The 25,816-nt window shown below is 57.4% G+C and overlaps 3 long non-coding RNA genes across 4 annotated transcripts; 1 reads left to right on the top strand and 2 right to left on the bottom strand.

Moving 5' to 3' along the window:
* The first annotated feature begins 1,563 nt into the window (after positions 1 to 1,563).
* On the top strand, positions 1,564 to 16,328 carry LOC124079423 (uncharacterized). 2 transcript variants are annotated; one of them, XR_009225001.1, is made up of 4 exons: positions 1,564 to 8,210; positions 11,304 to 11,392; positions 13,142 to 13,270; positions 14,672 to 16,328. It is a non-coding gene; the product is annotated as an uncharacterized LOC124079423 (long non-coding RNA). The 2 variants fall into 2 exon arrangements; XR_006847371.2 differs by lacking the exon at positions 13,142 to 13,270 and having other exon boundaries at positions 2,996 to 8,210.
* Positions 15,478 to 16,537, bottom strand: LOC131423422 (uncharacterized). Its single transcript, XR_009225002.1, has 2 exons — positions 16,202 to 16,537; positions 15,478 to 15,948 (listed from the first exon to the last, which is right to left on the bottom strand). It is a non-coding gene; the product is annotated as an uncharacterized LOC131423422 (long non-coding RNA).
* Positions 16,538 to 18,186: 1,649 nt separating this feature from the next.
* On the bottom strand, positions 18,187 to 21,272 carry LOC124079422 (uncharacterized). Its single transcript, XR_006847369.1, has 2 exons — positions 19,564 to 21,272; positions 18,187 to 19,068 (listed from the first exon to the last, which is right to left on the bottom strand). It is a non-coding gene; the product is annotated as an uncharacterized LOC124079422 (long non-coding RNA).
* Positions 21,273 to 25,816: the final 4,544 nt, after the last annotated feature.

Below are 25,816 nucleotides of genomic sequence, written 5' to 3'. Positions count from 1 at the left end.
CATCCAGGCCCCAGGAGCTGTAGAGGGGCTGGCCTCAGGGTCTAGAGGGGTCAGCTCAGCACTGGGGCAGAGCCAGGCCTGACTCCCTGCTGGGCTCCCAGGGCTGTGTCATGCTGCCTGTCCTTGCAGGGCTGATTGTGCTGAACCAGAGACGAGTGGAAGAGGGACAGACTGTGGCACATGTAAGATCTCTTCTTGACAAATGTGCATCCTCACCAGCCTCTCCTGCCTGGGCCCTGTCGGGGTCTTGCTGAGGGTGGCCATGTTGGCCAGGAGTGCTGGTGCAGCTTGTGGGCAGGGGACAGCTGTGACCAGAAAGAGGCTGCGAAGTTAGAGCTTGACTGGAAACATTTGGAGGAGGGAGGATCCTTCCAAGGGGACCACTGGCTGTTCCTCACAGCCACAGGATCCCGCAGGGAGGGTCTGGAGCTCGGCATTCTAGTCTCTTTCCCCAGCAGGCACCCACTCCTGAGCTCACCCGACCCCTGGGCACATCCTTGACACAAGAGAGCTGTGTTTTTGTTTTTTTTTGTCAAACACCGGCAGGCCTTGGGTAAGAGTAGGAGCTCACTTACTCACCTTTCGGTGGGCAGACCAGCTCAAACTAAAGCAAAGCAAAGAGAATTTGGGGATGAGCCCCTCCAGCTGGCCGCGCCCTCCGTCCTTTAGATCCTGCTCCGCTCACAAGTCTCTTGTTTTTCAGCTAGTAACATGGTGCCCCTCCCTCCCAGTGACGATCAGGCCCTAGGGCCACCGCGGTGAGGCCCTGTCCTCGGCAGAGGGGGAATCCTGCTGCCCTGGTGCTGGGCCCACGCTCTCTCAGCTCCTGTCCACGCCAGGGCTCGCCCTAGGACTCGGGTCCCTGCCAGCCTACCGCTCCTTGGGAACGCAGGGGGCGCTTGGCAGGAACGCTTCCCCTGCTCCCCAAGGCCCTGGGGCAGACGATCCGCACTGCAGGGGCCTCTCTCACCCCACAGACGGAGGGGAGGAGCGAGGACCCGGGAGGGGAGGAGCGAGGACCCGGGAGGGGAGGAGCACGGGCCGGGAGGGGAGGAGCGAGGACCCGGAGGGGAGGAGCAAAGACCCGGGAGGGGAGGAGCACGGGCCGGGAGGGGAGGAGCGCGGGCCCGGAGGGGAGGAGCAGGGCCCGGGAGGGGAGGAGCGAGGACCCGGAGGGGAGGAGCAAAGACCCGGGAGGGGAGGAGCACGGGCCCAGAGGGGAGGAGCAGGGCCCGGGAGGGGAGGAGTCGGGGGCCCGGGAGAGACGGGCGCTGGCACCCCCCCCCCCAGCCCCGCGGCTGCAGTGAAGAATTGAGCGCGGAGCAGCGCCGGCGTGTTTCGGTGGTGGGCACGGCGCTGGGCGCGCAGCACCGGGGAGGGCTCTGCGGATGGGCCTGGCGGGGAGGAGGAAGGGCGGCCTAGAGGGAAGGAAGATGCCCGGAGGGGGAGAAAGGAGGGCCGCGGAAGGCACTGGAGGAAGGAACCGGGGAAGGCAGAGCCGCGCTCCCTGTGCACCCCCTGCCTCGGGTCAGCCTCTTGCTGGGGCATTTCTCATGTGAGACCCCCACCTTGAGCGGTTACCCCGTGCTGCTTTCTGCCCAGTGAGACGGCGGAGGAGGCCACAGTGGCTGGGCCTCCAGACACAGCCCCCAGGCCCAGGATAGGCGAGGTGTGGGGGCGTTCCCACGGCCACCAGGAAGTGTCCACTGACCAACCTTATAGTGTGATCAGCGGTACAGATTCCCCCTCCCGGGGAGGAGAGTGGGCCACAGTGCTCTTCTTTCAGAGTTATTTGGAGTCAAATTGGTAAAATAATAATTTTTATTCAAAGCCAGCTTTGAAGGAAGATGGAAGAAACTTAATTGTTTTAAAAACTCCGTCTTTTAAAGCGTTTAAGAGGGGAAGGGCGCACCGGAACCAAGGGCAGGAGCTTCCCGGTTCTGCCTCCTTCCTAGTCCAGTTGGCCAAGAGGCGTTTCACAGGTGTTCACAGGTTCCTGCCCTTGGAGCTGGGACTTCCTGGGCCAGCCTCTGTGCTGCCTTTTAGATAAAAACGTTATCTTTTTAACTGAGGAGAAGGAAAGGTATTACAGAGGCTTTTCTTTAGAGTTTAGAACCTCAAAGAGAGGATGTTTGAGATGGAGAAATGTTGGGAGGCAGTCACAGCCTCCTTGGCCTCCACTCTCAGCATGAGGAAGCCATTCCCAATTTCAGATGGGTGGGGGCACAAGTTCAGTCTGTTTCAGTTCCAACGGTTGCAAGGGACAGAGAAAGAGGGATGCTTCCCAGCTTGTGTCATAAGGCCATCCAACCTCCGGCCAACCGTGGTACCCGGCCTTACATAGACATGTCCAGAAAGAAAACCAGAGGTGGGCCATGCTCATGACCATGGGTCCATCCGTCCTTCATCAGACATTCGCAGATCAGGCCAGCAGGATGTGAGTCTATTCCTGGAATGGAGAGGTGGGCTGACAGTGGGCTTCTACCCAAGTGCCTCACAGCAGTAATGACCTAGGAGAAAAGTCACCTCCATAGAGTGGGAAGGAACCTCTAAACTCTACACCCATGTTGCTGTCCGGGTTTAGTGTCCAAACGTGTACAAAGGACTTCTACAATGTCAGCGTGAAGAAGACAGGGGACCTGGGGGCGTTCCCCAAGTCCACCAGGAAGTGTCCACAGACCAACCTTATAATGTGACCAGCCTTATAAAAGGCCAACTCTCTTTTCCTCCCTGGAAAGAGAGTTGGCCATCCATGGGTGGGCTCACTTGGACACAAAATTCCTGAAGTTGGACACGTAGTATATATAACACATAGGAAATGCGCAGTGAAATCCGCCTTCCACCAAACAGAGCTGTCAAAATGAGGGACAACAACTCACAGGCTGGGAAAGGGTGGCCCACCTGCGGCTTCTGCTTTGGTGGGAGTGGGAGTAGGTGTAGGTAGGAAGTGGGTGCTGCCCTCTCGGGCTGGTGCCTGTCCCCCCCGTGGCCCAGCAGTCCTTTCCTCAGGCGTGTGCCCAAAGCAGGGTGGACAAATGTGCAGCCAAAGACTGTTCACAACCATGCTATTCATAGTGGCCCGAATCTGAAAACAACTCCAGTGCCCATCCACAGAGGAGTGGATGCATAGATGGAGGTTTGTTCCCGGATGGGTCACGCTCCACCAGCGAGGATGAATGCACAATAGCTCCACACAGCACACTCGGAGCTCGCAGACGCTGGGCCAGAGAACCTGACCCAGGAGCGTACATGTTGCGCAACACCCTTCGCATGAAGTTAAAGAGCAGGCAGGGTAGCCTCCAGTGTTAGGAGTCAAGGTGAGTCATCTTGGGGGGTTCCTGGGGCCCAGGCAAGGGTCTGGGTACTGACTTCATGGATGGGCTCCCTTGGACACAAAATTCCTGAAGCTGGACACATTGTATTATTCTTTTCATTATTTGTATTACTTTAGTAAAAAGCTAACTTTTAAAAAGCTAATGTGGCTGGGCCTGGTGCCACATGCCAGTAATCCCAGAGACTCGGCAGGCTGAGGCAGGAGGATTGCAAGTTCAGGGCCAGCTTCAGCAACTTAGTGAGGCCCTAAGGAACTCAGGGAGACCTTGTCTCTAATTAGAATATAAAACATAGGTTGGGGATGTGGCTCAGTGGTTAAGTCCCCTGGGTTCAATCCCTGACATAAACAAACAAGCAAACAAACAAAAATCTAATGTGCTTACAATGTCCTCAGGCCCAGGGGAGGGCTCCCTCCGGTCTGCATGCGTGCCTTGGTGAGCCCCTCCAAAAGAAGGTAGAGCCACACTGTCTCCAGAAGATGACACAGCTATGGCATGTCATAGCAACTTCAGAAGATGCCGTGTTTCCAAACTCCCTGGTCTCCAAGGAGGAAACGCACCGTGGTGGGCTGGGGAGATGACCTGTTCAGTGGGGAGCAGAGCTGACTCTGGAGGCCGGTCCTGCGGCCATGCTGGGAAAGAAGGAGGGGAGGGGGTGACCCTTAGAGCCCGGCATTGCTGGATGCAGGAGGACCTGGGTCCTGCAGGCACTGAGGTGCAGACAGGAAGGGAGCCGGCTGCAGCCCAGGGTGCAGCTCTGGCCTTCACGGAACCGTCCTGGTGCTGCCCCAGGTACCTTTAATACTCCAGGGGTTGCCAGTTAGTCTCTGAGAGGGATGAAGCCTCTTCTGGGCCACAAGTTCCAGCCACCATGGTGGGACTTCACTGGAGGAGTGAAAGGCAGCTCCCGCGGTGACAAAGGCAGACACTGTCTCCTCCTCCTGGAAGCCCCTGTGCTTCTGCACGGAGCTGCTCCCACACCCCATTTCTGCACCATCCTTCCTGCCACTCTGGAGGGAGGTGGGAGAGTGAACCAGGGGACCCTGGACCTTGCAATCACCAATAGTAGGAACTGTGGCCATGTCCTGCCCACCCTAAGCCTGGACTCACTCCTTCTCTGGCTGGGAAGCTGGCCTCCAGGAGGCCCACCAAGAGACTGTGGAGCCGACATGGCCATTCTCGGCTGGGCTTGAGGGCTCTGGGTGAGTATGGTTAGAATCCTTCCCCCCACTTGCAGGGGAAGGTGACCCAACGGGTTACTGTGGGTCCTCCTTCATCCCAGCCACACAGGCTGGGAACAGGAATGATTCTCCAATTCTCCAGCCTGCAGAGGAGCTTGGGACCCACTGCCAGCCTCTCCCTGATTTGAGTCTCCACCCACAGGGACTTGGGGGCTGACCTAGAGGATAAAGGCGAGAGGCATTGGGAAGAACAGCCCGAGGCAAGGAGCCTCAGAGGTGCGAATGGGTGGCCATGCCTGCGGGGTGTGCACGCATGTATGTATGTGTGTGTGTGTACATGTGCTCGCATTCGCGTGACTGGGTCCTGTCCTCCTGGGGGCAGAGGTGGGTTTTACCCAGCAATTTTATCAAGGCAGTTTGCAGTAGTTTTGGGGAACATGGCAAATAGTCCCCGTGATGGACAATGGTCTCGCTCAGTGGAAGATCATGGGTGGCCAGCACAGGGGTGGTGGCTGGAGAAACCTGGCCACAGAGGTTGGAGAAATGTGCCCTGGGAGGGGAAGCTGGCCAGGGCACAGGGACTCTGGCCCTGGAAGATGGGTCCTGTGTGCATGGTCCAGGGGCTGGCCAGACCTTGTCCCAAGGCCAGCTCTGTGCCCATCAGCCCTGTGGCTAATTCTGTACAGAAGTCCTGTGGCTTGCTCTGTAGGGGCCGCGGAAGGAAGCTGTAGCCAAGAGGAAGAGGAGACCGCTGGTAGCAGAGGGTCCCTCACGGGCAGCGCAGCATGCTGTGGTGTCTGAAAAAACGGGGTAATGTGTAGTTTTCCCATAAGGGGCACGGTCTGGCCGCTCCTGCTTCTCATGTGGCATCTGCATTTTCGGAGGACTCTCCACATGTCCTCGGCTCAGGGCTCAGAGCTGGGCTGCACCAGGGGCCCCCTGGGACACGTGAGTTTTCTTTCCACCTTTGCTCCCACTGGGTTTGGGTGGGCTCTGCCTCCATGTGACCCCCCAGCCAAGCTCCCACACCCTTGTGTCCATCATGCATTCGATGCTTGCTGAGTGCCCCATGGGTCAGGCCTGGGTGTAGCTGTGGATGTCCTCTTGAAGGACTTGGACTCCCTGAAGGAGATCTAGAGCAAGTGGATTTGACCACCAGGAACCTGGCAGCCTGAGGTCCCCAATAGCCCAGGAAGCACACTGAGTGGTGGTCAGTCCTGGGGAGACACCACGTTCTGGAGCTCAGGCCCACAGCGTCCCTCAGTCAAAGCAAGCAGCCATGACCCATGGAGCCCCACTGCAGCCCTCTAAAGCCCTCTGCACACTTGCTTCTGACATGAAGATATTGCATCTGGGTTGTCTGGCCAGGGATCAAGGCGCTTCCCAGAGAGGGGAGAAGTAGCCTTGGGTGGCAAGCTCCCAGGACCCAGGACCCAGGGTCCAGGGCTGTCTGGTATCCTTGGCTCATGTTCAGACACATGCAGAGGTAAAGAGGCCGAGAGATGCTTGGAGTCAAGAGGCCTGGCTCTCCCATTTACCAGCCATGTGACAGTGAGCAAGTCATATTCTCTCAAGTGATGGGGTTGGGCTAGCGTCTCTTAAAGTGCCAAGTGTCTCCAGGAAGGCTGTGAAGGTCTGAACCAAGACCCTGCAGTGAGCAAGGGCCCAGGCGAAGCTTCCCCTGCATCAGACACCACCCAGGAGCCGTGAGATGCCTCCTGAACCACTCCATTCCCTCTCTTCTTAACACATTTACTGAATTCCTGGGATGCGCCTGGAACTTTCCCACAACCCTGCTCTCTGAGGATATAGCAAATCTCTACCCCCATGAGTTCAACTTCTGCCAGATTCGACTTTTTCTGTCTTTGTAGACTGCAGGGCCTGGACCAATGAATAAAAGTCATGGGGAGGTGGGTTTAGGTTTGATGCCAGAAAGAACTTTCTAACCACTCAAGTGACATTAGAGTGGAAGGACTGCCTTGGGAACAGTGACAAAGCTATCTCTGGAGATGTTCAGAAAGAGATGGAAGGCCTAGCAGATTTGTGGTGGGTCCCCATGATGCTGCCAACTGGTGTTCACAGCCTCCTGCGTTCCACTCCTGTTGTGACCATAACAAAACACCTGAGGCTAGGTAATGTGTAAAGAAAAGAGGTGGATTGACTCACAGTTTTGGATGCCAAAAGTCCAAATTGGGTGACCCCATCAATTCAGCCTCTGGTGAGGGCCCAGTGGTAGATGCATCCTGGCAGGATTGTTTTTAAGAGAGAGAGAGAGAGAGAGAGAGAGAGAGAGAGAGAGAGAGAGAGAGAGAGATCACGTGGTATGACCAGAAGCCAGAGTAAGACTGGGGTCCTCTAAGAACCTGTTAATAATCCCTTCTAAGAATGCACCCCAATGACCTCTGACCTCCCACCAGGCTCTGCCTGGTTAAGGTCCCACCACCTCAACACCTGCTAAGGACTAAGCCTCCAACCCACGAGCCCTTGGGGAGCCTCCTCTGAAATGTGGGCAGAGCCCTGACTTGCTTCCAGCCCACAGAACACAGCCAGCGTGACTGGGTGATGACGTTACGGAACACGTCACAGTTGTCTAACTGGCAGACTCTCTTGCTGGCTTGGTGGCACAAGTGGCCGGACTGGTGTGGCCCAAACAGCAGGGAGTGGGAAGCAGCCTCCAGTCAAAGCCAGAAGACACCGAGGCCCCCAGCAACCCACGCTGCCGGCCACCGTGAGGATTCAGGCAGTCCTTCCGCAGCTGAGCCTCGGGGAGGCCTGCGGCCCCGAGGACGTCCCTGCACCGAGTCTCTGAGGCAGAGGAGCAGCTGAGCCACGCCGACTCCTGACCCCAGAGACGGGGAGGACAGGTCGGTGTGCGTGGAGCTGCTGAGCGCGCAGTGATGCCGTCACACGGCCAGCGTCAGGCCACACGAGGTGCGCATTGGCCAGGTCAGACTGGCTCTCAGAAGACTCATCCCAACCCGAGGCCAGGGCCATCTGCACTGATTTTCATCTTCTGCGCTGCGCTTAGTTCAGTCCTTGCATAAACGGGGCCTGCTGCACGTCTGTTCAGCCCTGGCACCGGCTCAGGCACCGAGGACGCGGCTAGCGCACGAGCAGATCCTGCCTGCACTGCTCAGGGTGGGGGCCAGGACCCTGGGTCTGGGCTCCCTCCAGCTGCTCCCACCCAGAGTGACTCTGGGCACGCCTGCCTGGGGTTGTGCACCTCACGGATCAAACCTCCGACCTACCCACGCAGGGTCTGCGCAGGTTGAATGAGCTAATATGGCGGCCTGTGGAGAAGCCCACGGAGGGAGGGGTTGTTATTGTTGTTATGAAATGTCACAGGCATTCCTGCTGGCTGACTCACGGGGCTCCAGACTTGGAGGGCTCCCTTCCAAATAAGGCACGGACGTGTCCAGGCGGTGGCCTACGGGCTTTGCTGGTCACCCCTGCCGCTGATGTGAGTGCAGAGCCCGAGTCTGTTGATCCAGGGCTGGCCTCCTCCTGGCCCCTCCTGAGTGGCCCAGCTGCAGTGTGGCCGTGAAGGGCCCTGTGAGCTGCCTTCACGGATCCGGGTGGGGGCTGTGGGCTGGTCTCTGAGTCAGAGGACGAAGGAAGACAGGAGTGGACGGCGGCCAGGGGCCGAGCACATCTCTCGGCGGGATTTCAGAGGCCAAGGCCTTCCCGGCAAATCACGGTTAGTAGCAAAACCGGAGTCTCACTTGCAGTGACAACTGTGCTTTGATCACTGCCAACGCTTGGAAGCACTTGTGGCTTTTCAGGGCTTCAGGCAGAGTCAGAGGAACCAGGTGTTTGCCCAGGCGGTCCAGGAGGGACGAGCAGCCCCTGGGTGAATGGGGAGAGAAACATCCAAGTCCTTCCCTGCATGGCCCCTGGTGACGGCCACAGTGCTCCCAGGAAGGACCCCACCCCGTACTGCACCTCCTCTTCACAATAAAGGGGTCAAGACTGGACTCGGACCCTGGGCTTGCCTGGTTCCGCCACTCCTACCGCTGTGGACTTGAGCAAGTTAGTGACCTCTCCCCGTCTCTCATTCCTCATTAGCTTGGCACAGAGTCACTTGATACATGGTCACCATGATGGTCTGTTGCTCTCATTAAATTTTAATGTGACCTTTTTATTTATTTATTTTTAATGCACTGAGAGATTATTATATGCAGACACTGGCTTAGGTTTTGGAGATACAGCAATGAGCCAAACAGAGTCTGTATTAATGGGGACCAAGGTGGGTGTGTCGGGTGGGTGACCTAGAGGTGAATATCCACATCTTCATGTGGCGTTGAGTGGTGTCAAGAACAACAAGTCAGGGAGAGATGTGGGGGTGACCGGAGTTGTTCTTTTAGATCAGCCATTGGCGAACCGTGGCCCACTGTCGCTTGTGTATATATAGGTAAAGTTTTATTGGGACACCCCCTTGCTGCTCTGTATGTCGGCTAGGACTGCTTTTGAGTTAAAGGTTTGCCAAAGAGACTGGTTTGCAAAACTGAAATTGTTTACCATCTGGATCTTTATAGAAAAAAGTTACCAATCCCTGTTTGTTTCTTCATTTATTTTTTGGTACTGGGGATTGAACCCAGGGACACTCTACAACTGGACAGTAGCCCCAGACCTTTGTATTTTGAGAGAGGGTCTTGCTAATCTGCTGAGGCTGGCCTCAAACTGGTGATCCTCCCACCTCAGCCTCCAGAATCTCTGATACTGCAGGTGTACACCGTGACCCTGCCCGACCCATTTAGATGATGTGGACAGGGAGAGCAAGGGATTGGGTGGAGCAAATATCCAGGGAAAGAGGTTCAGGAGAGGAAGCCACAAGTCTCAGGGTCCTGATGGGGAATAGCAAGGGGGCAGGCGGGAGTGCCTGGAGGGGTCTGGAGGTCTGGCTTTTCCTGGGGGCAGCTGGGGAAGGCGTGGGGGCCTGTTAGGAGGTCGCTGCTGTCATCTAGTTGCCTTGGAACCCAGTGAAAGGTTGCAGGAAGGTAAGAAATGTAAATGTAGGAGGCAAGATTCCCAGGACCTGCGAGGCACAGACCACAGGTGTCTCTGGCTCTCTAATGTCTGGGGAGTGCGAGGGTGCATGGATGGAGGGACAGTTCCTGGATCTTGTCAGTGCCCGAGCAGGGCCGAGCAGCCAGCCTCCTGGTGCCCGTGACCCACGGGCTCCGGCTCTCTTCCTAAGGTCCTCCCCGGCCCCCAATGGGCCCTGGTGGATACTCAGGGGTGTCGCATGTCCCCTGGACCATCGCGAGGGGCCATCACGAGTGGGTCACATCTCCTGCCTCCTGTCAGGCTGGGATTTCCTCTTGCGCAGACATTGTCTTGGGGCCCTTCTGTTGACCCGTGGGGACAGGAAGTGGCAGGATCGGCTCCCCATGCCCCAGGCCCACCTCACCGTTTCAGCGATGAGACTAGACTTGCCGGGGAGGCTGGAGCCGAGTCCCTGGGGCGCCCTGGGAAGGCTTTCATCACCTCTAATGACCCAGTGTCAATAGCAGCCTGCTAATAGGTAACCCTGCATTACTGGACTTGCACTAATTAGTTGCTATCCATAGAGTGCCAATCCCCAGACGGTGGGCAGGAGGGCCCTCATAGCATTGGGGAGACCGCCCAAGGCCCCCAGGCCATCGCCTCCTGCATGTCAGTGGGCTAAGGCTCCCACGTGCAGCCTGGTGGTGAGGGTCCTCAGGGAAGGGAGCTGAGCCCCTGGGGCTTGCCGCAGACCCCCACTGGTGGCAGCCAGCCATGGGGAACCCCTGTCCCGCCCTGCGTTCAGGTTGTGTCTGCCTTGCTGGGTGGTCCTGGCCAGACTGTGAGCTGCCTGAGGTCAGGGCGATCCCACCCGGGGATACCCCAGGCAGGCGCTGGAAACCCAGTGGGGATGGGGACTTGGGTGCATGCCCTGCTCTCCTGGTGTGTCCCACAGCAGAGCTCCGTGGGTGTCAAGGGGCTGGGCTGGGTCAGAGAGACGCCTGGCACCCGTCGGGGTGGCGTGTGGCTCCTGGAGAGGCGGCAGCCCTGTGGAGTCCACCTCCTCCCTGGCTCTTGGCTCCCTTCTGGTGCTCGGACTGCCCATCTCAAGAGTGGGACAGCGGGGACAGGGAGCTTGGGAAACAAGGAGGAGGTTCAGTGGTGGCCGCCCTTGGAGAGAAGTGGGATCCCTCTTTAAAAAGCAGTTTTGTTGATACAAAACTCACATCCGTAGCTGCAGGCCGGATCGTGTCATCCCCAAATTCATGTTGATGCCCTTGTGCCAGCAGCTTCCTGGGACACAGGGCCTTCGGAGAGCTGATGAGTGACCATGAGACCGTTAGGGTGGGCCCTGATCCAACCCGAGCAGTGTCCTCGCAAGAAGAGGGCATTGGGACACACACAGGGACATCAGGGGCCCTCACAGAGGAGGGATGGCAGGGGCACAGGAGAAGAGGCCAGGAACAGTCTCAGGAGGAGGCAGGCGAGGTCCTGCTGAGGACCGGGAAGACAGCGCTGTTGTCCAGGCTACTTGACCAGGTTACCCGGCGAGCACCGGCGGGAGCCACAGTCCACACGGCCCGCCGCTGGCAGTACAGTTCCAAGGTTCTCAAATGTCCGTTGGGATCCGGGCCGTTGCTCGTCACCTTCAGGCATCTCCATCCCTCAGGAATGCTGCGCCTCGAGCTAGGCCACTGTCCCCACATCCCACCCCTCACCCCACCTGAGCACCACTGTCTGCCTTCTGGACATTCCATACAAACGGAAGCACACAACGGTGGCCTTTGTGACCTTCCGTCCCCAGCACCAGGTCCCACGTTCCCTTGTGGGATGGTCCACACCTGCTCATCCATTGTCGGCTGACGTCTGAGCTGCGTCCCTCCTTGGTCTGTGGTGAGTGACACTGCTGTGACATTGGTGGATGGGTTTTTGTTGAACATAGAGCTTTCCCGGGTACATAGCAGGAGTGGAGTCCCCGGGGCCTGATTGAGCTCTGTTCACGGGGGAGGGGGTAAATGCTGCAGGGGACTGGGGCAGCGGCACCACAGCTGCAGGAAGGGGAGGGGCCATGGTAGTCCTTCCAGCCAGAGCCCTGGGAGATCTAGACCCAGAGACCAAGTGAAATGGGCAAGGCCTGCGGGGTCTGGGGCAGTGGGGGTGCGGGGCAGAGGCTCCTTTGCGCTCCCCTCTTGAGCTGGACATTCCAAGGGTGGAAACCCCTAAAAGCAAATCTTATCCAAGAACTTGACAGTCCACTGATCAGAGGTTCATCCTTGTGAGAGGACAGTTTTGATGCCAGGTGAGGTCTTAATGGTCCCACGAAGTCAATTGAATCCGTGAAGAGTCACTCACTGACCGACACCAGCACGCGTTACCGCCCATTCAGAGGCGCCAGGAGGGAGCTGGCTATAGTTGGTCCACACCATGCAGTGTGGTCAGTGTCCATAGGGCAGTGGCCAGCTGCATGGTGGTGGACATCCCAGCTGAAAGACCGTGGAACGTGAAGAGAGGCCCAAGGTGTGCTGGACGGGATGCCCGTGAGCCTCTTCCTCCCATTTCAAAGCCTCCCCTGGTTTCCCAGACACCCTGGAGACAGGACAGGCTGATCCTCCGCCCCCGGGAGGGGAGATGGGGGAAGGAAGGGAAGGGGCGAGGGAGGCAGGACAGGGGGCTCTTGGGAGGAAGGGCTGTTGGGCTGTGGGCTCAGAGAGGGATTGGGATGGGATTGTGTGCACAGCAAGAGGGTGGGGGGTGCTGGCAGGAGAGGAGACCAAGAGCGACCATATCTGTCTCTGTTCTTTGCTGTCTGAAGGCCTTGTCCCCGTGGGGCTGGCATGTCGACCACAGGAAGGGTGAACCTGGGTTCTAGTGAAGCTGGCGAGCTGCTAGCAGGACAGGATGGCCTCAGTGCCAAGCAGGACCCAGGGTGGCTTCATTCTGGGGGGCAGGAGGGCAACAGGAAGAGCCCGAGAGCAACTCTGCTTTCCTAATGTCCCAGAGGGCTGCGCAGGACAAGTCCCAGGGCTGTCCTGGTGAGGGTCATCTCAGAAGCTTGACCACCTCTTGGCGTCCTCCCAATGAACTTGGGGCTTTGCTTGGAGAGTCCAGCTGGTGATTCCGCCTCCCGGGAGCAGGGGACAGTGTGGAAGGGCACCAGAGGGCAGGACGAGGCACTGCTCGCTAGTTTGGGCCCTGAGACTCAGCTATGGTTGAGGGATGGGTGGCCACAGGCCCTGCAGTTCAGAGTGGGGGACACTACGATGTGCCTGGAACATCACCCAGAATCCACAATGCGGCAGCAGGAAGGCAGCTGGGGGCAGCCTGCTGGTGGTCAGCTATGTCCTCCTAAGTGCTCGGGGGTGGGTGGGGCAGGGCAGCAGGAACCCAGGTCCCCAGTGAGCAAGGCTGAGGTCACATGCTAGGCAGGCTCCTTCTGTGGAGGGTTGTGTCACCTGTGATCACAGAGAAGAGGGGGCTGAGGCTCCCCCACCGCCCGCTTTCTCCCGTGATCATCATCCAATTGCGATGGAGGGAGGGCCACGGGTCACCTCTCCCTGGAGCCAGGTTACAACCCGCATGGAGAACCAGCCTTGGTCTTGGGCTTGGAACTTCTCTGTAACGTTCTCCACACCTGGTTTGCAGTGTTTGAATCCCGCCAGTAATGGGGATCTCAGAACCTTTCAACAGCAGCCGGTGCCTTTGGAGGCAGCAAGGACTGGAACGAGAGTTTCTCATCTGAGACTGAAAATCTGTTTCTGAGCTTCAGTGGCAGTATTCCTCTTTCTTCTGTCTGTTTCTATGTTTTTGTGGTGCTGGGGATTGAACCTAGTGGGTGCTCTACCACTGAGCCACACCCCAGGCCTTTAAAATTTTTTTTTTTGTATTTTGAGTTAGGGTCTCACTAAGTTGCCCAGGCCGGCCTCCAACTTGTGACCCTCCTGCCTCAGCCTCCTGAGTAGCTGGGTTTACCGTCCTTCACCACTGCTGCCAGCTTCAGTATTCAGCTTAATTTTATACTTGGGGCCTGTAGTGTTTTGAGTGATGGCATCCCCCCTCGAAACTCACGTGGATACCCAATCCCCAGTGCAGAAGTGTTTAGGGGTGTGGGAGCCGTCTCCAGGGCTGCACCCTCCCGAATGGGGTCAGCATTCTTAGAAAAGGCTCAAGACCAAAGGGAGCACTCTCTGGCCCCTCTGCGTTGTTGGATGCAGCAATGAGACGCCATCCTGAAACAGAGCAGCCATCACCAGGCGTCAACAGCAGCATCTTGATCCTGGATTTCCAGCCTCAGAGCTGTGAAAAATAAGTTTATGTTCTTTGCAGTTTACCCAGCCTCAGGTATTTTGTGATAGCAGCACGAATGGATGGAGTCTATTTCCTTGTAGCAGCACAGCACCCCACATTCTTGAAGGAAGGTTTTGTCCCTTCCAAGTTTGTCTTATTTGGTATTAATTATTTTTCAAGGGGGCTGATTTCAAGTTCTTTTACCTATCGGTGAACTCATTAATTTGACTTAGTCTCTGCCCACACCCAAACTAAACAATAGGCCAGGGAATGTCAGGACAGGGTAGAAGAGAGAGTTATTATGACCGCCTTGTTAAGGAGACAATACTTTTATAATGAATTCTGTGTCCGTCAGCTTCCTGTCACTATAGCAAAATACCTGAGACAGTTAACAGCTAAGGAGAAAAGGTTATTTTGTCTCCCAATCTGGGGAGTTCCAGCCTGTGCTCAGTTGGCCTTGTCATTTGGGCTTGTGAAACAGTGTGTCATGGCAGGACACCAGGGAGCAAACCGGCTCAGCTCCTCCCAAGCCAGGAAGCAAAGAGAAAATGAGGTGAGGCCCCCACAGACCCTTCAAGGGGCTCCCCAAGGATCAAGGCCTCCCACTCATTCCCACCATTTCCCACTAGTGCCACCTGGGACCAAGGGCCCCCATGGGTCTTGGGGGGACACGCGAGGCCCCACTACAGCAGAACCCGGTGCTCCAGTCAGGGCTTCCAGGGGAGCAGAACAGGCAGCTGCGAAGTGATGCCCTGCGCCAGGGACAGACTGCTCAGCCCAGGTGGCCCTGAAGAGCATGTTACCTGGTGACGTCACAGCTGCCAGGCTGTGTGAGCAGGGAACGGGAGGCTGAGTGATGCATTTCTCTGAGCGTGTCCTCTCTTTTAGGTGACCGTACACTGATATTTAAGAGGAGCCCGACCGTGGGAATCAGCTCATGTGATTATGGAGGCCGAGGAGTCCCACGAAACGCTGTTGGCAAGCTGGACACGCAGGCAGCGGAGCTGTGACTCAGTCTGAGGAAGTCCTGGGAACATGCAGGGCGGGGGCCGGGGCGGCCCTGGCCTGCATCTGAGTTTGAAGGCTTGGGAGCTTTGGGGTCCTTGGGGTGTCCCATCCCCAGCAGAGAGAGCACAGTGACCTCCTCCACTGTTTGTCCACCCAGCCCTCAGTGGATAGGCCCATGCCCATCCACCTGGGTGGACTTCACTCAGTCCACGGAGTCAGGGGCTAAGCTCTTCCAACAACGCTCAGAAATAAAGTCTGGTGTCCCTTAACCCTGGCACGGTGACACCGAAGGTTAGCCGTCACACAGACTGCACAGCCAGCCCCAGCTCTGTTAACTCAGAGCACGTGGATCTGCTTAGACCAAACAAGACCACACGGCCACCGTGGCCGCCGGCTGCACATGGCTTTCCATAGGAGGCTGACCAAACTCTCTGGGATCCCCCAAGCAGTGCATCAGGAACCAGGACGTGGTGTGTGATGGGGACGGGGGGAGCGGGGTGACGTCGCCTCCCCTCAGCTTATCCTGGATTCCCTCTGAAGCAGGCCCTGACCCCGTCCTGGGATCCACACCCAGCCATCCCCTTGTCAGGGGGCTCTACCTCTGCACAATCAACCAATGGCAGGTGGAAGAGATTTGGGGGAAAAACCCACATCGATAAAAAAGAACAATATAACAACAAGAAAAGTAGGAAGAAAAAATCAACATCACAACTGTTTACGTAGCATTTACATTGTGTTAGGCCTTAGGAGTAACCTAGGGATTGTTTAAAGTACAGGGAGGAAGCCCTTAGGGTCATATGCAAGAACCACTGCTGTCATTTCTATAAGGGACTCGAGCAACCTCAGAGGTAGGTGACCACGGGGACCTGCAGCACATCCTCTTTGGATCCCTGTCCCCTCCTCCAGGTGCAAGGTAGCTGGGGAGCTGCTTCTGGTCTGTTGTGCTCAGCCCAGGGCAGAAGGTACAGGTGCCTGATCAGACTTGTAACCAGTGCGCCCAGGAGCACACAGGGCCCAGGGGCTGAGGGTGGGTCTTGCTGGCACCTGGCTCCCACTCCGTCTCCGCTGCCCTGGACCAAGCTGGGCCTGCTGCTGTCTCCCCTCGTCCTTGGGTTCCCCGCGGCTGTTGACAGGTGCTGACTGCCTCCTGTCCCGTCCTTTAGGGTGCAGAGCCACCATCATTTCAGCAGACCTTGGCCCAGCTGCCAACTCTACTCTTCGTCTGGCCTCCCCCAGCCGCCCACCTGGGACAGGCAGCCAGCAGGACGTGCTGGACTGGGAGGGGACTTGGAGCTCCGCAGCAGGCTCCCTGGGCCTCCCGAGGGGAGGACTGCTTCCAAGAACTGCTTCCCCTCCCGCTGCCCCAGCTCTGACTCAGAGGAAACTGGAAAGAGGACATGAAATACCCACAGTTCCAGGGTTCCGTGGGGTCACAGGATCTGGAGCTCTCCAAGGAGAGGAGGGAGTGCCCGCAGCCGGGGCCCACGGGGCCACGGAACCACGGAACCTCATGGACGGGTGTCCATATCTGTGGTCCCAGTCTGCGATCTGGGGCTGCTTTTCCTGTCCCTCACAGCCATCCTGACCGGTCCTGCCTGTTCTTGCTTCTGACCCCGTCATCCATCGAGGAGGCCTGGGCTTCTGCACAGGGAGGTGGAGGCCTCCCTCGCTCATGGTCGAGGCAGGTCTTGCCAGGCCAGCACCAGGAGCGCTCGGGCCTGGCCAGAAGTTTTAATGAAGAGAACAACAAATGGTGGGCGGGCGGGTGGGGGGGGGGCGGCTGTGATTCCATCTTCCCTTTTGGCAGAAACTAACTTCTCTGCGAGAACAATGAGAAGTCAGGGTGGAGTTTCCCCTGCCACTCAGCACCCCCAGGAAAGTGCTGTGGCTGCGAGGGCTGGACGGGCTCTGCAGGGGGGTGCCTGCTGAGCAGGCCTGGAGGGCTGGTCAGTGGCCGGCCGGCTCTGCTGCCTTGCCTGTCCCTGATGTCCTGAGCCCTTCCTGCTGCGCAGACCGCCACACTGTGGCCTAGACCACAGCATTTGTTGGGTGAAGGCTACTGATCCCCCACAGGGCTGGCCTTGGCGATGTCCTGGGGTCAGTGGAGAGGCAGGCTGGGCAATGCTGGCCAGGCAGGGGCTGGGGACGCGGGACGGCTTCCTTTGTCCCAGGAAGGAAGGCTTCTTGGAGCAGGGCACCTCACTGGACTCCTGAGTCTGGCACAGCTACGACCCAAATCCAGGTGGTAGACACAGGACACAGCCAAGCTGGCCCCTTGCTGGCTGCGTGGGGACCACTGGGAGCTGCCTTTCCTGTACCCAGGGTCCCTCTGGGCTTCCTGGGCGTCCGGTCCTGCCCTACAAAGCTGCTCTCAACCCAGTTCCAAGCCCGGCTGGGCCTCCTTGCTGCGGGGGACAGGGACGTGGGCTTCCAGATACTTTGACATGGACAACTCCACTGGCCTGCGTCTCTTTTTGTCAAAGGGAGGCCCTGAGCAGGCCGGTTGTCATTAGGGAAAGCTCAGCATAAAGTCCACGGGATAAAAATGCCACCCCCCTCAAAAAAGAAAGAAAAAAGCCTCCAAGAATGGGGGTCCCAGAGCAGCTTGGGGTGTGTGTGTGTGTGTGTGTGTGTGTGTGTCTGAGTGTGCAGCCCTGGGGCCTTGGGCACAGCTGGCTCAGCAGTGGGGAAACTGTGGATAGGAATCCAGGAGATGAGGATCTGGAGTCAGAGTTCATGGTCAAAGAGGCCTGAGCTGCCTGAGAGGATGGCACTCCCCGGAGGACCCTCCCAGCCCAGGGAGGCAGGTCAGGGGTCACTGGGTCTCACCCCCTGTCACCGGAGGGTCCTGAGGTTGAGGGCCCAGAGGCAAGGCCTGTCTGGCAGCGTCCCCTCCGTGTGAAGTGGGGGTGTCTAGAATGAGGCTCTCAGGGATGGGGACGCTGGACTTGTTCCTCCCAGTGACAGGGAGAGACACCTGCCAAACTGTGATGGGGTCACTGAGAGGAGGTTGGGGATTCTATGCCTGGCTGAGCTGAGAGGCCAGAGGTGAGCTCGGCATTATACAGGTGAGGAATCGGAGGTGGCCCCGGCTGCTGGTGCCGAACGGGACTTCCCCGGACACCACCCCGGTCAGGTGGGCGGCATCACCAGGGGCCCCTGGATCACACACGCCCGCCCAGCGCTCCCCACGTCAGTGGCACCAACTGGAGAGCTGGGGGTGGGGCAGGAGCCCTCAGAGGCTGGGTCCCTGGAGACCCAGAGAAGGCGCAGCCAGCAGCCAGGCAGCCCAGGAGCCAAGTCTCTCACAGACTCTTTGTTTTCATTAGGGGAAGATCTCAATTAAAATAATTACAGTTACAACAAAAAATCACTAAGAGAGAGAGGAAAAGGAGTTCAGTTAAATGCAGATATATTCAGAAGCTGTTATGAACTGGCTCCCTCTGAAATCACCCATTAACAAGTTCTCGCTAATTATCTACCTTTTATTGTTTTAGAGAGGAAGCGGTTCCTCCATTCCCTCCATTCCCCCCATTCCCCCCATTCCTTCGGGGCTTGTTGGAGGCCCAGGATCGGAGGGGTCTTCACAGTGGACGACACCCCCATCCTTGTGATTAGGTCGCCAGCAAGCCGGGCTGGCCCTGCAGAGCCTAGCCGAGCTTCGAGCTTCGCCTTACAACGAACAATCAGCCTTGGTTTCCATCACTAAGTGTCCCCCTTTTTTCAGAGACGGTGATTTGCCCTGGGACCGAGGCTCCTGTTGGGAGCAAGGCTGTGCGGCAGGAAGAGTTTGGTGTTTTATTTGCACTTCTTGCTTGGGTGGGGGTCGGGGCTTGATTCTTTCCCTCTGTCCCTGGGGGTGCTCAACAGCAGCAGGAACTCTGCATGTGCAGCCCCCTCCCCGGCCCCTCCCCTGACCACCATGACAGGTGAGGCAGAGGGTGGGCATCACTTGGGGTCAGGGTGCAGCCTATGAGTCTGCCAGGGCCGTCTGTCTGGACTTCTGGGACTGTCCTGCTGTCAGCTCTGCCTGCAGGATATGCATTTTCTACAGTTGTGGTGTTTAGACCGAATCCTTCAGACCCCCTGCGTATCTAGCAGCAGCACAAAATTCTGTCAGGCCGCATGGTCCCATGTGGGGTGAAGAAGGAACCTGGCTGCCCAGGATGGGGCTGTGGACGGGGCTCTCCTCCCAGCCGTGTGTGGCAGGAGGGCCATCAGCCCTTGGGTCTCTGGAGGTGGCTTGTGCACTTAGCTGTAAGTCCTGGCTCTCGGGTCTGTAAAACACCAAGTTCATGGTTTTACCTGCCCCCCCCCCCCAGATTGCCTCCGAAGAGGACCACTGTGCCGTCTGGAGGATTGGGGTGGGAGCGTCGGGGGAGCTGTCTGAGGCGCTGCATGTCCTAGAAAAGCAAGAGCCAGATGCCAACCACATAAGGTGCCCAGAGTCAGCACTGAGGTCCTGTCCTGGTTGTGGGGGTGGGAAAGACCCCAGGTGTTGGTGGGAATCCCTGGAGAGACAGCCCTGGCTTCCTGGGTGGTCCCTCATATGCTGGTGGGGCTCTATTGGAATGTGAATGCTCCCAAGGGCACTGACCACTCCCCCGTAGGTGTGGCCCTAGCCCCTCTACTCCCCTGGTGGAATCCCGGCCTTTCTGCCTGTGTGCCCTCAGTCTCTGTTCTCTGCCTGCAGCGCCAGCCGTGGTGTCCACCCCCTGCACGCCTGCGTCCTGGTGCCGGGCACGCCTTGCTCATCCTACACCCCTGCTCACCAGTTAGCTCTGCAGTGGTCTTGGCTGAGGGTCTTCCTTCTGGATGTGCGCCAGGCTCCGCGCTCCTTGCAGAGGAGTGCTGGCCATCAGGGGACTGAGACAGCCCGAGAGGTCGATTTGAAAACCCCAGAGCATCACTCGGCCTCAGGGGCCCCCGTGGGTTGCCTCTGTGCGTGGCACTGTGTCACGCACAGGGGAGGAGGACACCAGAAGCAGGAGCACGGCCAGCGCTGGGCGGGGCCCAGAGTCTGCTGGAGAGCCACACGGAGTCCCCTCCTGAGGGCTCGGCTGCGGAGGGCTGCCCGCTGCTGGCCGAGGGGCACTTGAGTGTTAAGGGAGGCCATTTCCTCAGATCTCTCCAAGACAGAGAAGGAGCAGGGAGGTCTGTTCCAGAGAGTCGGGAAGCTGGCCTGTCCCCAAGAAGTCCCATTGCTCTGGGTCAGTAGCACACCTGAGCCAGGATTAAAGCCCCATCGGCATGAGCAAGGTGACAAAGGCCAGGCCTCGTGCAGGAGGGGGACAAGTGGGTGGGCCAGATGCTGGCTGGTGAGTCCTGCCGTGTGCTGTCTGAGAAGGGGGAGGTGGAGGGCTGGAGGGCTGGGTGTGCAGGGGGACAGCCCCCAAGGGAGTTCAGACCCTCACCTCCCCGCTTCCTGGGTGGGGGCTTCGAGCTTGATCCCCGACTTGATCCCCTTGTACCTGGAGAGCAGCCAGGGGCGGGAGACAAGGGGCCGGTCGCAGGCACATTGTGTCCCAGGTCTGGGCGACAGAGGATTTCCTGGGCAGGCCCAGTGTCCGCCGGTTCCCAAAGGCGAGGCCAAGCAGAGCGAGGCGGCCTGTCCTTCCCCCACCAGAGGCGGTGGACACGAGCAGAGGGAGGTCAGCGGTCAGCCAGGCCCCCTCCTCCCCACTCACCTGGGCGTGACGTTCCCGGAGGATGTGCGTTGGGTGGGGAGCTGGGCCCTGTGGGCGCTGCCATTTCCCGGTGCCGTATCGTTGCTAGTCTGACCTTGTTGCTTCTCCTGGGGTGCATTTTACTTGTGCTCTGCCTCCCCTGACGGGGTGGGTACGTGGAGCAGTGCGACCCGACCAGGTAGTCCTCACCCTGAAGGTGCGGTGAGGTCCCAGTGGCCTGACCAAAGGTGACCCCTCACAGCACACAGTTCTCTGAGCTCTCTCACAGTTCACAGGGCTGCAGGAGGACCCAGGCTCAGGACTCTGGACCATTGTGTGGTGTGCGCTGACCTCGGTGAATCCTCCTAAGGACCCTGTCAGTGGAGATTATTTTACAGAAGAAGAAACTGGTCTCAGAGAGGTTCAGCACTTTTCCTAGGGCCACACAACTGAGAATCAGCTGCACCTGGATTTGAACTCCTGCACTCTGGTTCCAGATCACCTGACCGCCACCCTGCCTATCTGATGCCAAGTGACCTACTCAGCATGACCCCACCTGACCTCACTTCCATCCCCAGACCGGCCCTCCTCTGCTCCCCAACTTGTCAATGTCACCTCCAAACTCTCTCCCTGGGTTGAGAGCTGGCCTGGGCCCTTCCCTCTCATTCCAATCTTCTGCCCAGCGTGGGCCCCAGCTCAGCTCCTCCTCCTCCTGCCTGGCACCCCGTCTCTGTCCTGCCTGCACTGCCCAAATGCCAAGCTGCGTTCTTCCCACTGCACCAAAGTCAAAAGCCCGACTCCTCAGGGTGTCTTGGCTGCCGGCCTCGCGGTGCCTGTGGATTGGCTCCGCCCCACAGCCTGTTAGTCTCATGGTGTGCTTCTACGTCCCGTGGCTCCACCCCTTACTCACGCTTCCTCAGCTCAGATTGCCCGCACTCACTGTTGGCAGCCTGGCGAGCTCCTGTTCACACCTCAAAACCCCGCCTCCACGACCTTCCTGTATCCTCTCCCTCCCGAGAGCTCCTTCTAACTCATCTGAACTTTCATTCTTCTTGTCAATTACGGATATTGCTCTTACCAGTGCCCACCCCCTTTTGGACTCTGTGGAAGGTGTTGGAAGCATCTTGCGCCTCTCCTTCCTAGATCCACCAGAGCCTGGTCCTGGGTAATGCTGGTGGAGTACAGGGAACGGGCTCAGCCCTTTCCCACCCACCATCTCTCAGTGCCTTCTGGAAGATCCTACTGATCGTCAACTTGCAAGCCTCCGGGAGCCTTCTGCAGCCTATTTGAGGGCTTGCCTTTGTCACCTGATGCCCATCTCTCATGGCCCAGGTGCTGAGAATCCTGCTGCTCCATGCACAGACTTGGCCACAGTGAGGCCAACACCAATAGTGCTGCAGCCTCGTGGAATGGTGTTCTGCCGAGAAGGAGAACTGGAGGAATGTTCCCATGGCAACGGGGTCTTCCTGGAGACTGTCGGAGGGGAACAGCTCTGGTTCTGCTGGGCGCGGCTGCAGCCTGGGTAAGGCCAGGCGGAGGCCAGGGCACTGCCCACTGCTCGCTACTCTTCTGGCCGCTCCTCCACTCGGGCCTCCCTCTCACTGTTCTCTGCCGGCCTCCCTGGGCCCTGCTGGAAGGGCTGCTGTGTGCCCCGCAGGGTTCCCAGACAGCCATCTCTTCCCGGGTGATAACAGAAAACGTGCCTTTTGGCAACAGAGGTTTTCATGCTCATGTGAAATGATCCTCCAGAATGCCACTCACGTGTCCATTTCACAGACAGGGCACCCAGGCTGCACTCTGTAAGTGCAGCAGAGAAGCCGGAGGTGCAGAGGGGTGCCGGGCGGGTACCAGCCCAGACTCCTGAGCGCTGTCCTTCCCGGGAGGCCAGCAGGGGCAGTGACCTTCCCCTGACCTGCCCTCTCCTGGCAGCAGGCATCCCTGGAGGGCATCTTCCTGGCTCAGGTCGGGAGGGGAGGGCGAGCCCTGAGCTAACAAGGTCCCTGGCGATTCCAGCAGGGCTCCCCCCTCCCAGCCCCATGAACACGTTAACTGGGCGATGAAGAGGCCAGCGCTCTCCCGCTCGACCTGGGATCTGGGAGAAGCTCCCGAGCCCATCAAGTGAGAGGCACCGTCACATCTGCTGGGAAGTGTGCACACGTGTGAGCAAGTGTGTGACCAGTCGAGTGTGGACCACGGGTGAGAGCGTGCGAACCTGTTCAGGTGTGAGCATGCGAGTGTGTCGTGTATGCAGGTGCACGTGTGTGTGGGTGTGAGTGCACCTGTCAGGGTGTGAGAAGGCCCGAGTGTGTGTGGGTGTGAACAGGAACGCAAGTGAGGGCTGTGTCCTCGGGGCATCGAGAATCCCTGGCTGCTCCTCGGGGAGAGGGGACGTCAGCGGGGCCACGGGCCTCAGGGAGCTGGCCGGGTGGTCCCCAGTCCTCCCACAGCTCCGTGGTGCTGAGGCCCTGCTCGGAATGGGGACCCACACCTGCCGGCTCTCTGGTGCCTCTTCTGTACATGTGTGTCCTTCCAGCAGAGGCCACAGATGTCAGAGGACACACGGATACTGTGTTCCATCAAATGTGCGGCCCTCAGCCAGGCGTGGTAGAGTGGCTGGTCTACACTCCACCTTAGGGCTGGCTTGTTCTGCGGCCCTGGGTGAATCAACCACCTGGACAACCCCTGGTCTCTACCTTGAGGCCGGGTGAGCTCCTGGTGCCCATACACTTCCCTACCCCATGCCACTTCTGAAGTTCCCAAACACGTGGAATCTTCCACAGGTGCATGAGACCAAACCGGAAACCCTGCTGTAACCTTGACCAAGTTTGACCAAGTGAGGCCCTTGACCTCCTCAGGCGGTGGCTGCAGAGTCAAGGAGCAACCGCTGGAGATTGGTCCAGGTGCTCTGTGGTCCTGGGAAAAGAGTCCAAGATGTGGTCCAGGCTTGGATGAGGGCCTGACCGTGTCTGAGGGCTGCCATCTCGTCTCCGTGGTAACAAACTCTGCACTCCCACATCCCCCTGAGGTAGGACGGGTCACGCGTCGAGCTTCGGCAACGAGATGGAAGAAGGTGATTCCTGCCCTGTCCTGAAGGAGGCCCTGGGTCTCCTGGGGGACTCGCCAGCACTGTGGGAGCAGGGCCAGGTCAGACCCTGAGGCCACCCACTCTGCCTACTGCTCCAACCGGTTTATTGATTTATCTTTGGTACTGGAAATTGGACCTAGGGCGGCTCTACTCCTGAGGCACATCCACAGCCCTCGTCCTTTTGGGTTTTGAGACAGGGTCTTGCTGAATTGCTGAAGCTGCTCTTGAACTCACTACTCTCCTGCCTCAGCCTCCCATGTAGCTGGGATCACAGGTGTGCACCACTGGGACCGACTCTGCCTGGGGCTCCTTACATGAGCCACAAATAAACCTGTGTCGTTTGTGTCCTTTTACTTCCAGCATTTCTGTGATGATAAACAGAATGTGCAGTTTAATTTTTTAAAGACATCCCGTCTGGCTGGGCGTGGTGGCACAGCCTCTACTCCCAGCTGCTCAGGAGGCTGAGGCAGGAGGATGGAACATTTGAGGCCAGCACATGCTCACGTGCGTGTTGGGGTTCTCAGTGCTTCTTGAATCCGTATCTTGACGGCTTCTGTCAGTTCTGAAAATTCTCGGTCATCATCTCTTCAAGGGTTGCGTCTGTGCCCCTTCCTGCGCCTATTGGCCGTGCACTACTCAACCACCAGCAGTCTTGTCCGGCTTCCCTGGTGTCCTTCTTCTATCAATTCCTTAAGTCTTGGCTCCCTAAATGGCCCCCGATTCCAGTTTTTGGCATCCAGCCCGACATGGCTGGAACACCGTCAACCTCTCTGTCTGACGGCCCTGCTCTCTGCTACCCCCTGGGCTCCTGTGCACACGGATTATGAATTAGCAGACGCCTCCGGAAGGAAAGAGCGCAGTGTGGGTTACCCCCAGGCTCTATCTCTCTGGAGCCATGGCCTCTCTGCTCAGTCCCACTGCCTGGACAGCTCATTGACGTTGTCAGAAATATTCTCTGGTTCTCCACGGGAGGCCAGGTTGTCTGCAAGCTAGTCTGTCCCCCTAGGCTTTGCGGTTTCCGTCACTGATTTGGGGGTTGTTTATTACAATGGCACAACCTAGCACATCCTGAGCACTGGAGCAGGGATCCTTGGTGGGCAAGTGGGCTGTCACATGGGGATGTGACTGTGGATCACATGACACCCCCAGGAGGCCCCTGCAAGAGCTGCTAGTCCCTGAGCTCTGCGTGTCCTCACGGACCAGTCCAGAGCCTTTCGATGGAAATATTTGCTTTCCAGGAGTGAGTCCAGGTCCTCCAGTGGCTCCTCGGTTAATAGAGAGGGCTGACCTCGGGTTTTGGACATCCCCCTGGTTTCCTGGGGATGAAGCAGGCACTGTGCAAACTACCCCACTACTTATCCAGGCACACATATTCAGGGTCCCGCCGTCTATAGTGTGAATCTGACGAGCTGTTTGTGGCTGGTGATTTTAGAATTGGCATAATAATTCCTTTAAATTTTCTCCCATTTAAAAAGGGAAAGCACATTCAATGATTCAAAAATTTTAGAAAAGCAGCAAGGTGTAAAGTCAAGAAGTAAAAGCTCATCTAATCCCGATTGTCTCGATAAGAACTGTTCATGGGGCCTACCTCCGTGTAGGGTATGTGCTAGTGGGCAAGAGGCCCTGGTTCCATCCCCACAAAAAAGATGAAGAAGAAAAAGGAGGAGGAGGAGGAGGAGGAGGAGGAGAAAGATGAAGAGGAAGAAAATAAAAGAACTGTTAATTATTTGATGTCTTTAATCTACATCATTTATGTGAATAATTACATAAATAAACATTTAAAAATAGGTTCATACTGCGTATCTTGTTCTGCAGTTAGTTTTTTTGATTCAGATATTTTGCAGATGTCGGTGCTTATACCTACCTTGTTCTTTTTAAATGTTATGCAGTCTTCATGGGACAGACTGACGTACAGTTTAGGGAACGGTCCTCAGGCCAGGAGGGAACTTCCAGTAAAACAGCAAAATCTGAAACTGTGCTCTGACCCAAAAGGTGAGCTAGCGGTTGAAGATGAATAAGAAGAGGTAATTTCACAAGATATATGGGTTGAAGGAAAATAACTAAATAAAAAGTATTATAGGATATATATGAGTATTTTATTTTGATCTGGAAAATATGTATATTCTAATTGACTCCAAAACAAAGCAACCTCTTTCTATTTATTTATTTATTTGGTGCTAGGGATTGAACCCAGGGGTGCTTAACCACTGAACAACACCCCCAGCCCTTTTTTTTCAAAAAAAAAAAAAAAAAAAAAATATATATATATATATA

This window comes from Marmota monax, unplaced genomic scaffold, assembly GCF_021218885.2.
Source record: "Marmota monax isolate L192 unplaced genomic scaffold, Marmota_monax_Labrador192_F-V1.1 WCK01_AAM20220418_F8-fsc00362, whole genome shotgun sequence".
Lineage (NCBI taxonomy): Eukaryota > Metazoa > Chordata > Mammalia > Rodentia > Sciuridae > Marmota > Marmota monax.
The sequence above is the reverse complement of the archived record's forward strand: the minus strand, read 5'-3'. Positions and strand labels throughout refer to the sequence as shown.